Raw genomic sequence first — 12,722 nt, 5'->3', positions numbered from 1 at the left:
TTACAAATGTGGTAAGTCAAGTGGATACCTAAATATCTGTACCACAGATGCAGACTTTCTGGGCCAGATTCAGATGTGGAGGTGCAAAAGCAGCATTAGGTAAATGTGCATATTTATTTGATTTAAAGATTGTAAATCCAAGGTGGGATTCAGGCATGCAGAATGTGCTAAGAAGATTTTAAGTCCCAGGGCTAGTCTACACTGGCAGCGCTAAAGCGTTGCTGTGGCAGCGCTTTATCGTGGCTTGTGTGGTTGCGGCACAGCACTGGGAGACAGCTCTCCCAGCGCTCTAAAAAAACCACCTCCACCAGGGGCATAGCTACCAGCACTGGGAGTGCGGCTCCCAGCACTGGTGCACTGTTTACACTGGTGCTTTACAGCGCTGAAACTTGCTGTGCTCAGGGGGGTGTTTTTCCACACCCCTGAGTGAGAAAGTTGCAGCGCTGTAAATAGCCAGTGTAGACAATCCCCTAGACAGAGTGATCATATTCTCACCTGGTTAAAATGGATGAAACGATATTGAAAGTAACAGAGTTGCACCAATTTACACCAGCAGAGAATTTGGCCTAATGGGTAGGCAGGCTGGAACAACAGGATTGACAGGTTAGGACTATTCCACAACATGGAGAAAAACTGATCAATGACACAACATCAGGCAGAGAGGAAATGCATAACCTTTGCCGTACCCAGGGCAGCGCAAAAGTTGAAGCAATGGCTTTAAAGAAGCAGGAACAGTCTTCTTGAATACTGAGCTGTTTTGATGGAGTTCTGAGAAGTTCCTGTACTGCCCCTGTGAGGGAGAAGCTGGACCTCTTTTTACTAGCTAATATCTGATTGTACTTATTTATCAGTTACTAACAAGCAAAACCTAAAAGAATGCTAAGAGTGCAAAGTAAAGAACTCAAAAGTTAGGAAATGCCAGATGTAAGGTTGCCCCATGTAACTTTTATTTGGCCATCTGTTACCAGCACAATTTCAGGGTCTACCCCTCCATGGGCTTTGAGCTAACACCCATTCCCAGTGGACTCAGGACTAACACCCATTTTGGGTGGACTCAGGGCTCCACAGGTCTGTGTGGTCTTTTACCAGTGAAAGAGCCTTCCACAGGAATATCCTTAACCTCTGTTTATTAACAGTTACTAAAACAGAATATACACGAAGGATACAATGCTCACCACTCCCAATAAGGCAGATGAACTTTTCTTGATGGTCCGTCAAGATTAGATTGTCCAGGGCTCCAGTTTCTGCATGGTATGGAAGGCGGGGTGTTGAGGTCTGGTAGCTCTGATCTTGGGCCACCTTCCTGGAGTTAGGTTCCAAAGAACTTCCTTTTGGACCCCAGTTTATATAGTTAAACCTTGGGTCCTACTTAGTTATAACCAATCATTTAAAACTAAAGTAACTACAAAATAGTATTTTTCACCAACCCTAGCCCATTATGAAACAATTATTGCACCAATCCTATCACATTAGAAGCAATTCTTTAACCAATCATACCCCACCACCCTCAGTTGATTTAAATCTTGCAAAATTGTAACAGACATAACAGTTAAAGAATCATAAGAACAGCCATACCGGGTCAGACCAAAGGTCCATCTAGCCCAGTATCCTGTCTTCTGGCACTGGGCAATGCCAGGTGCTTCAGAGGGAATTACCAGAACAGGTAATCATCAAGTGATCCATCCCCTGCCGCCCATTCCTAGCTTCTGGCAAACAGAGGCTAAGGACACCATCCCTGCCCATCCTGGTTCATAGCCATTGATGGACCTATCCTCCAGGAATTTATCTAGTTCTTTTTTGAACCTGTTATAGTCCTGGCATTCACAACATCCTCCGGCAGAGTTCTACACGATGATTGTGCGTTGCGTGAAGAAATACTTCCTTTTGTTTGTTTTAAACCTGCTGCCTATTAATTTAATTTGGTGACCCCTAGTTCTTGTGTTATGAGGAAGAGTAAATAACACTTCCTTATTTACTTTCTCCACCTCTATCATCTCCCCCCTTAGTAGCCTCTTTTCCAAGCTGAAAAATCCCAGTCTTATTAATCTCTCCTCATATGGAAGCTGTTCCATACCCCTAATAGTTTTTGTTGCCTTTTCTGAACCTTTTCCAATTCCAAAGTATCTTTTTTGAGATAGGATGACCACATTTGCACACAGAATTCAAGATGTGGGCATACCATGCATTTATATAGAGCAATATGATTATTCTTAGAATAAGAATAATGTCTTATTATCTATCCCTTTCTTAATGATTCCCAACATTCTGTTAGCTTTTTGACTGCCACTGCACACTGAATGGATGTTTTCAGAGAACTATCCACAATGACTCTAAGTCACCCAATTTTGTGAGATCCCTTTGTAACTCTTCAGTCTGCTTTGGACTTAACTATTTTGAGTAGTTTTGTATCATCTTCAGATTTTGCCATCTCACTGTTTACCCCCTTTTCCAGAACATTTATGAATATGCTGAACATTTCTGGGCCCAGTACAGAACCCTGGGGGACACCACTATTTACATCTCTCCATTCTGAAAACTGACCATTTATTCCTATCCTTTGTTTCCTATCTTTTAACCAGTTACTGATCCGTGAGAGGACCTTCCTTCTTACCCCATGACAGCTTACTTTGCTTAAGAGCCTTTGGTGAGGGACCTTATCAAAGGCTTTCTGAAAATTTTAATATACTATACCCACTGGATCTCCCTTGTCCACATGCTTGTTGACCCTCTCAAAGAATTCTAATAGATTGGTGAGGCATGATTTCCCTTTACAAAAAACATGTTGACTCTTTCCCAACAAATTATGTTCATCTATCTGTCTGATAATTCCATTTTTTACTATAGTTTCAACCAGTTTGCCAGATACTGAAGTTGGGCTTACCAGCCTGTAATTTCCAGGATCGCCTCTGGAGCCTTTTTAAAAAATTGGTGTCACATTAGCTATGCTCCAGTCATCTGGTACCAAAACTGATTTAAATGATAGATTACATACCACAGTTAGTCATTCTGCAGTTTCACATTTGAGTTCCTTCAGAACTCTTGTGTGAATACCATCTTGTCCTGGTGAATTATTACTGTTTAGTTTATCAGTTTGCTCCAGAACCTCCTCTAATGACACCTCAATCTGGGACAGTTCCTCAGATTTGTCACCTAAAAAGAATGGCTCAGGTTTGGGGATCTCCCTCACATCCTCATCCATGAAGATGGATGCAAAGAATTCATTTAGTTTCTCCGCAATGGCCTTATCGTCCTTGAGTATCTCGATTGTCCGGTGGCCCCACTGGTTGTTTAGCAGGCTTCCTGCTTCTGTTGTACTTAAAATTTTTTTGCTATTACTTTTTAAGTCTTTGGCTAGCTGTTCTTCAAATTCTTTTGGCCTTCCTAATTATATTTTTACACTTCACTTGCCAATGTTTACGCTCCTTTCTATTTTCCTTACTAGGATTTAACTTCCACTTTTTAAAGGATGCCTCTTTGCCTCTCACTGCTCCTTTTACTTTGTTGTTTAGCCATAGTACTGTTGTTTAGCCACAGGCACTTTTATTGGTTCTTACTATGTTTTTTTTTCATTTGGGGTATAAATTTAAATTGAGCCTCTATTATGGTGAATCTTCCAAACAGCCAATCAGAGAGAGGCTGTTGGGAACATATAAAAAGGAGCTGCTGGACAGAGCAGCTCAGTTGCTGGCTGGAGCCAGGTGAGCAAGAATGGTATTCTTGGCTGGGCTGTAGAGAAGCAGAACTTCAGCCCTGGGGTTAGGGTGAAGGTGCTGGGGCTGTGGGGAATTGGCCCAGGGAACAGTAGCAGCAGCAACAGAGTAAGAAGGGATGCAGCAGGTGGCTGCTATTTGTAGGGTCCCTGGTTGGAAGCCAGAGTAGTGGGTGTCCCTGGGTACCCCCCGCACCAGCCACAGTCAGAGTGACTAAAATCTTGAGCAAGGGGGTAGCTCAGAGAAGGGTCTGAAGACCTGGAAGAGGGTCTGTAACGTTTGAACTTTGTTACCGCTCTGGAAGGGGGCTGAACTATAAACAGTGGCTCAGCTAGAGAGCTGGGGCACCAGGCAAAGAGTCTCCAGGGAGGAAGCTCTGGAGGTACAGCTCCATTCCAGAGCAGGGGACAATACTTGAGCAAGCCCATGAGGGGCTAAGAGACACTTTGAAAGCTAGCCCAGGAATGGAGATAGCTAGGGTACTGTGATAGGCCCTTATTGGACTGTTTACCCTGGAAGGGGTCTGTTTTGTGTTTGTTTCACATATGGACTGTGTGTGATTGGCTGAGTCATTGAAAGCCAGCCTGGGAAGGTTAGTTGTTAGCAGGGGGTGCTGGCAGTGCAAGTACAGTGGTATGGTCTGGTACACCATACCAATAAGATATTTATAGCTGGTATGGTGTACCAGAAAGGCACAGGAGGAGCCCGCCTCCAGCCTTTCCATGCAGCTGCATCTCCTGAGTCCTCCTGCCTGGGGTCTGTAGAACAGAAAGTATCCAGCGCAGCGTGGGAGAAGGACAGAGCCCCCTGCCCTGCAGGTAACGTAGGATGGATGTGGATCATGAGGAGGGGACAGGGAGAGCACGGGGTCCCCGGGCTGGGGCTGGGGTGGAGTCACATGGGGAGATCATGTGACCCTCCCCCCCCTTTGTGTGCCTCCTATGAGTGCAGAGTACCGGCAAGAAATGATTTCTACTTGCACCACTGGGTGCTGGAATGCAGGAGCAGACACACCCAGCCAGTAAAGACTCTCACAAGAGGCGAGTGGGCCCTGCCACACAGCCCCAAAGAATTACATTTCAGTAAAGATATTAAAAACAGGAGCATATAATGGAATGTGTTAGGCAACCTGGATTAGTAACTGTATGCAGGATTTTTGATGTCAAATAATTGTGGTGCTTGTCATAGACAGGTGTCGTCTTTCCATGAAGAATGCAAGAGGTGGCTGGAATAGGAGGGAAATGTGGGTTTCCTTAATTTTCCATTAATTCCAGTGTGTTTTATATATAAATTTTTTTAGCCTTTGCTTTCAGTTTACTTTCTAGCCAATATTTTCTTGAAACTACAGTGTTCTTTTAAGTCTTCCCATCCCTTACGTTATTGATACATATTTACAAATTTAAATCCAGTTTAACTAATTGTTTTGTCTGGGAATGTAGAAACTGGATTTGTGTCTCTTCAGAAGGCTGATGCACTTTACTTTTCTTATCAAAGTACTGCATGATAAATATCTATTACAGTTATCCTTTGGTTAGCAAATATTATATATTAATATTTCTGTGCTCACAAAAAGGATTTATTTGAGCTTCTAGTACAAATCAGCAGATGAAAAAGTGAAACTGAAATTAATCCACAGTATTGCATATAAACATAAAAAACTCATAAAAGCTTTTTGTTTGTGCTGTTGTAGCTGTGTTGGGCCCAAGATATGAGAGAGACAAGATGATTAAGTAATATCTTTTACTGGACCATATTCTGTTGCTGGAAGGGACAAGCTTTCAAGCTTCACAGAGCTCTTCTTCAGGTCTGGGGAAGGTAACCAGAGTGTCTAAGCTAAAGCAAACTGGGACATATTGTTAAACAAAAGGGGCTCAGATGTGCTGTAGGCGACCACTTAAAATGAAGTGGGCAATTAAGAATTACTAGGTAGTAGGGTATATTAAAAATTGTTGTAATGAGCCATAAAACCAGTCTCTGTTTAGTCCATGGTTCTTAGTGTTTAGCAGAGTTATGAATTTAGGTTCCCAAGCTTGTCTTTTGAAGGTGTTATTCAGGATTCCTTTGAGGAAGTACCGCAGGTATATTGTTGGTTTCATGGTGCATTTTTCCAGAAATTCTTCCTTGAGATGGCCCATTAAGAGGTTTTCATGTTGGGGAGCCATCCTAGTACCCATGGCTCTTCCCATGATTTGGACCAAGTGTTTGTTGTTAAATGTGAAGCTGTTGTGGGTGAGGATGAAACGAATGAGTTTGGCAAAATGTTTAGGCTGGATTTCCAAGTGTTGTATGTTATCTGATAGGTATTTGAGGCAGGCAGCAATGCCATCATGATGAGGGGTGTTAGTCTACAGGGAGGTCACATCCATGGTGGAAAGGATGGTGTTCTGAAGGAGGTTGTTGATGCAGAGTTTCTGGAGGAGGTCAGTAGTGTCTTGAAGGAAGCTGGTCATTGGTGTGGAGAGTGGTTTTTGATATTACTGTCAGTAATGAAGAAATGTCTTTTGCATTTGCAATAGTATTGGTATTACAGATATAAGTATAGTAGCTAAAATAAAACTTAATCTTGCAGTGCCTGTTCAATGAAGTCAGTATTGCTGTTATGTGGGTTGGGTTAAATCTCCTTTAAACTCTTGAGTATAAACCTCCCTCCCCCCACATTTAAGATAATGGTAAAACAGTTAAGCAGGCTACACATAAAAACAAAGGTATCTGGGCGACCACAGAAGAATTAGAACTGTATGGATGGACAGCTTTGCTGAGTATTGTTTTCGGGTAAGTGTGTATACGGGGAGGAAGCTGGAAAGGGAGAACTGATGGTAGTGTGGCTCTGAGAGAGAGCTCTCTGGTGACTGAGTGCTGGCTGGAAAGGCAGATTTGGAACAGTGAGGAAAGAAACTGTCTCCTGCTGTTCGATTCTTACTGTAGTCAGGGAAGCAGGACTTTATGTATAATCATAGGCGCTGACTTCCTCTGGCGCCGGTGGGTGCTCGACCCCTCTCTGCCCCTGGCCCTGCCCTGACTCCACCCCTGCCCTACCCCCTCCCACCCCCATTCCGACCCCCTTCCCAAAATCCCCGCCCCGGCCCTGCCTCTTCCCCACCTCCTCCCCTGAGTGTGCCATGTTCCTGCTCCCCCCACTCCCTCCCAGAGCTTGCTCCAGCTGTTTGGTGGTGGCAAGCGCTGGGAGGTAGGCGGAGGAGCAGGGACACAGCGCGCTCAGGGGAGGAGGCGGAGGAGGTGAGGTGAGGCGGGGCGGGGAGCTTGGCTGCCAGTGGGTGCAGAGAACCCACTAATTTTTCCCCATGGGTGCTCCAGCCCCAGAGCACCCACGGAGTTAGCGCCTATGCGTATAGTCATTGTCAATTAACAAGACTGAATCAAAGAAAATACCCATGTGTCATCAGTTCCTCCTGCCATGGAACAACCCAAATTTTGGCTAGCTGTTTGGGCAAGGAGTAACAGTATCATGATTTCCTTCACCTGAAGTATATGGTATTTATAAAATTCAAAAGCAACTGTGCTCATGTCAAAATAATTTGAATATCTGGAGCAGAACAGAGGGCCTGTCAGAATTTAACAGAATGGCATTTCCACACTAACAAAAAGTTACCTCCCGGAAACTAAAACTGTAAGCAGTTTTGTACTATGCCACTTATATCCATATTAGGCAACCTATAGCAATACCAGCTCAGGAAGAAAGGAGTAACTTGTTTCACTAGCAAAAAGTATTAGGGTTCTAATGCAGCATATGATGTCCATTGTTTTTTGCCTGTCTGCGTGCATTTATCATTAAAGAGCACGGTCCTAACCTCAACCCCAGTTAATACAAACCCTTTTCTGGGGACAGCGACAGTGAAGATTATAGTTGTAAGCACCTGGGTGGTAGCCATTGTAAAGGTTTCAGAGTAGCAGCCGTATTAGTCTATATTCGCAAAAAGAAAAGGAGTACTAGTGGCACCTTAGACTAACCAATTTATTTGAGCATAAGCTTTCGTGAGCTACAGCTCATTTCATTGGATGCATTCAGTGGAAAATACAGTGAGGAGATTTATATACACACAGAACATGAAAAAATGGGTGTTATAATACATACTGTAAGGAGAGTGATCACTTAAGATGAGCTATTACCAGCAGGAGAGTGCGGGGGAGAAAACCTTTTGTAGTGATAATCAAGGTGAGCCATTTCCAGCAGTTAACAGGAACGTCCGAGGAGCAGTGGGGGGTGGGGGAAATAAACATGGGGAAATAGTTTTACTTTGTGTAATGACACATCCACTCCCAGTCTCTATTCAATCCTAAGTTAATTGTATCCAGTTTGCGAATTAATTCCAATTCAGCAGTCTCTCGTTGGAGTGTTTTTGAAGTCTTTTTGTTCTAATATTGCGACCTTTAGGTCTGAAATCGAGTGACCAGAGAGATTGAAGTGTTCTCCGACTGGTTTTTGAATGTTATAATTCTTGACGTCTGATTTGTGTCCATATATTCTTTTATGTAGAGACTGTCCAGTTTGACCAATGTACATGGCAGAGGGGCATTGCTGGCACATGATGGCATATATCACATTGGTAGATGTGTAGGTGAATGAGCCTCTGATTGTGTGGCTGATGTGATTAGGCCCTATGATGGTGTCCCCTGAATAGATATGTGGGCACAGTTGGCAACGGGCTTAGTTGCAAGGATAGGTTCTTGGGTTAGCGGTTCTGTTGTGTGATGCGTGGTTGCTGGTGAGTATTTGCTTCAGGTTGGGGGACTGTCTGTAGGCAAGGACTGGCCTGTCTCCCAAGATTTGTGAGAGTGATGGGTCGTCCTTCAGGTTGTAGATCCTTGATGATGTGTTGGAGAGGTTTTAATTGGGGGCTGAAGGTGATTGCTAGTGGCGTTCTGTTAAGTTGTAAAGTTCCTCCCCTCTTGAAAGGGAAGAAAGGAGAATCCAGAGCACTAATATTTGTCATTGAGCAAAGATAAGCATAAAATAAAGCAAGTATGGTCCAAATTACTGTACTACCCATATCAAAACTAAAATACATTTATCTTTGGCTGGTATCTTAATTCAAGTCCTATTTGCTGATCAGGCGCTTACAGTGAAAGCCCAAGAAAAAGCAGATAGACTATGGTTGAGATTTTCAAAGCTGAAGATCAAGACACACAATACCTGTTTACATGAATAAATGTTGTGTGTACGTCTTAATCCTCAGCTGACCTTCAAAATCTCAACAAATACGTTTCTATTTTTTGATCCAGTTTTTAGAATGCAAATCATTCTGTAATGTTAAACTAGATATGATCTCCAAATATCATGCTTACAAATCATACAAACTTTTATATTGCGTATCTGTATTTATAAGGCACCTATTACTGTGAAATCTAGACACAAACAAAGATTATATAAGACAGTGGGAATCTGCCTGAAAAAGATGATCAAATCCTCCGTGCTTCTATTTTGGATTCTGTTAATGAGGTTGTCCTAGCTTTGGTTCTTTAGGGAATACTTTGAAGAGTGGAATATTGCAGCATGATCTGAAGATGACGGGACTATTTCAGCTCTCCTTTAGCAGGGTGTAACAGAGCCTTGGGCTAGTTACGGAAAAAATTCTTCCACTGGCTCTCTTGGGTATATGCCTGGACTCTGTTAATCATAATGTACAGAACAACTGCAGCTTCTGGAGTGGATGCTAGAAGCAGAGGTGGTCTTTGTGATAGCGAGCTGCTGTGGTCAGAGTAATTGTACTGTAGTTTACTTTATGTGGCCAAGAAGTTGGTTTGATTATGGTTTTGCTTGTTTCTTTAATGCACTGTTTCCTGCACTTTAGATTTGGGGCCTATATATGAGAGTACTAGGTACTGAATCTGTAACACTAGATTAAGTTAGCAAGTCAAGAGATTGACCTAACCCTGGAATAGTCATGTTCTCCTGACTGATGACATTTTGGAATTCCAAGCCATTCTATCACTGGAGAGCTCCTGGATGTGAAGAGGACTGTTTTGGCTCAGGACATGTCTCATAGCTGAGTAAAGCTTCAAACCCTGATCCTGCAATGTGAGCTGTGGGATTGGATCCTTGTTCCATGTTTGAGTGGGGCCCAATTGGCTCTGCATAGGAACAAGATGCTGCCTGTACAAATCAAACTGTATGATCCATACGGTAGTTAAGAACAACTAAATGTTGTTAATTGTTATATAGGTCTGATACTTGTCTGATCCAGGTCTCACCTTCCAGGTATGTAATTAATTAGCATGAGAGAGATTATATACATTTACAAGTCTAATACAACCCCAATCACTAATTGGGTGAACTAAATACATAATTAGTTGCTACCTTTTTTAAAAAAAAGCCACTGCACACTATTGCATCTACCCATTAACACCCAGACCTTAGAGCGTACCTAGCCAATTAGCAAAATCCTTCATCTGCTGTCTGGACTCATTACCAACCCAACATACACTGAAGTAAATGGAAAAACTTACACTAATTTCAAAGGGTGCTAGATCAGACCCATGAGAATAGCTTGAATGCTAGTGAAGTCAAACTGGGGTTCTTGTGTTCTAGAGGCAGCATCTTTGCCACATAAACTGAAAAAAAACCCCTTCCTTTGATATTGCACTAGCAGGGGCTCTGCTAAACTTCTCAGGTGAAAGTCACTCATTTATATTTCTTAAATCTAACATTTTAACCACCAGGAGGCATAGTTTTCCTACCAATTCCACTAAGTATTGCTGCTTCTGTAATCTCTTCTGTGAAGTGAAATCCTCAAATTTTTTTGATTGGTGAAAAACCCAGTTAAAAACAGCTAAAAATTGAATTAAAGACTGGTCAATATTTTATAATCTAGTTTCACTTCAAACTCCAGAAAAAAATTCCAAAATTGATTCTATATAAGATTTTACAATACCTGATCTACAACTGATATTTCTGTATTGCCACTTAGCATAATCAAATCTTTTAACACTTAAAACATTAAAAAGTTACATGATTTCACAATTTGAATGGATTTTTTTAAAAAAGAGATTATTAAATGTCTTATCAAAAAAGTTACTTAATTTTATGAGGTTTTTAAAACATTTATGAGGTTTTTATCATTCAAATTGTCACCCTACTAAATCATATAAGATCAACAGAAAGGTTTTAATAAAAAGAGGATATTTTTTATGAGATTACAAGTTTGGTTCATAATGGTAAAAGTGTTGACTTAATATACTTAGATTTTTGTAAGGTGTTTGACTTGGTAGTGCATGACATTTTTATTAAAAAAACTAGAACAAGATAAAATAAAATATAAATACGGCACGTATAAAATGGTTTAAAAATTGGCCAATTGACAGGTCTCAAAATGTAACTGTAACTGGGGAATCCTCATCAAACAGCCACGTTTTCAGTGGGGTCCTACAAGGATTAGTTCTTCACTCTGTTATTTAACATTTTCATCAATGACTTGGCAGAAATCAAAATAATCACTGATAGTTTGTAGATGGCACAAAAATTGGGAGCATGGTAAATAATGAAGAGGACAGGTCACAGTGATTCAGAGTGATCTGGACTGCTTAGCAAACTTGTTGAAAGCAAACAATGTGTTTTTAATATAGCTAAATGTAAAAGTATAGATCTAGGAACAAAGAACTAGAAACTAGGCCACACTTACACAGTGAGAACCTCTATCTTGGGAAGCAGTGACTCTGAAAAATATTTGTGGTATCATAGTGGATAATCAGCTAAACATGAGCTCCCAGTGTGACGCTGTGGCCAAAAGTGCTAATGTGATCCTGGGAGGCATAAACAGGGGAATCTCAAGTAGGAGTAGAGAGGTTATTTTACCTTTCTATTTGGCACTGGTACAACCACTTCTGGAATACTGTGTCCAGTTCTGGTGCCCGCAATTCAAGAAGGATATTGATAAATTGGAGAGGGTTCAGAGAAGAGCCATGAGAATGATTAGAGGATTAGAAAACCTGATTTACAGTGACAGACTCAAGGAGTTAAATCTATTTAGTTTACTAAAGACCAGATTAAGGGGTGACTTGATTACAGTGTCCTCATCTCATCAGCCACACTATCAGAGGCTCGTTCACCAGCACATCTACCAATGTGATATATGCCATCATGTGCCAGCAATACCCCTCTGTCATGTACATTGGTCAAACTGGACAGTCTCTATGTAAAAGAATAAATGCACACAAATCAGACGTCAAGAATTATAACATTCAAAAACCAGTTGGAGAACGCTTCAATCTCTTTGGTCACTCGATTACAGACCGAAAAGTTGCAATTCTTCAACAAAAAAACTTCAGAAACAGACTCCAGCCAGAGACTGCTGAATTGCAATTAACTTGCAAACTGGATACAATTACCTTAGGCTTGAATAGAGACTGGGAGTGGATGTGTCATTACACAAAGTAAAACTCTTTACCCATGTTTATTCCCCACCCCCCACCGTTCCTCAGAAGTTCTTGTCAACTGCTGGAAATGGCCCACCTTGATTATCACTACAAAAGCTGTTTCCCCCCCTCCTCCCCCCCCCCCCCCCCCCCGCTCTCCTGCTGGTAATAGCTCACTTTAAGTGATCACTCTCCTTACAGTGTGTATGGTAACACCCATTGTTTCATGTTCTCTATGTATATAAATCTCCCCACTGTATTTTCCACTGAATGCATCCAATGAAGTGAGCTGTAGCTCATGAAAGCTTATGCTCAAATAAATGTTAGTCTCTAAGGTGCCACAAGTATTCCTTTTCTTTTTGCGAATGCAGATTAACACAGCTGCTACTCTGAAAAGTATCTATGTGGCGATCAAATATTTAATAATGGGCTCTTCAATCTAGCACAGAAAAGTGTAACATGATCCAGTGGCTGGAAGCTGAAGCAAGACAAATTCAGACTGGAAATAAAGTGCAAATTTTTAAATGGTGACAGCAATTACACACTGAAACAAGTTAGCAAGGGTCATGGTGGATTCTCCATCACCCACAATTTTAAAATCAAGATGGGATGTTTTTCTAGAGGACATGCTCTAAGAATTAT

This window comes from Chelonia mydas, chromosome 1, assembly GCF_015237465.2.
Source record: "Chelonia mydas isolate rCheMyd1 chromosome 1, rCheMyd1.pri.v2, whole genome shotgun sequence".
NCBI lineage: Eukaryota > Metazoa > Chordata > Testudines > Cheloniidae > Chelonia > Chelonia mydas.
The sequence above is the reverse complement of the archived record's forward strand: the minus strand, read 5'-3'. Positions refer to the sequence as shown.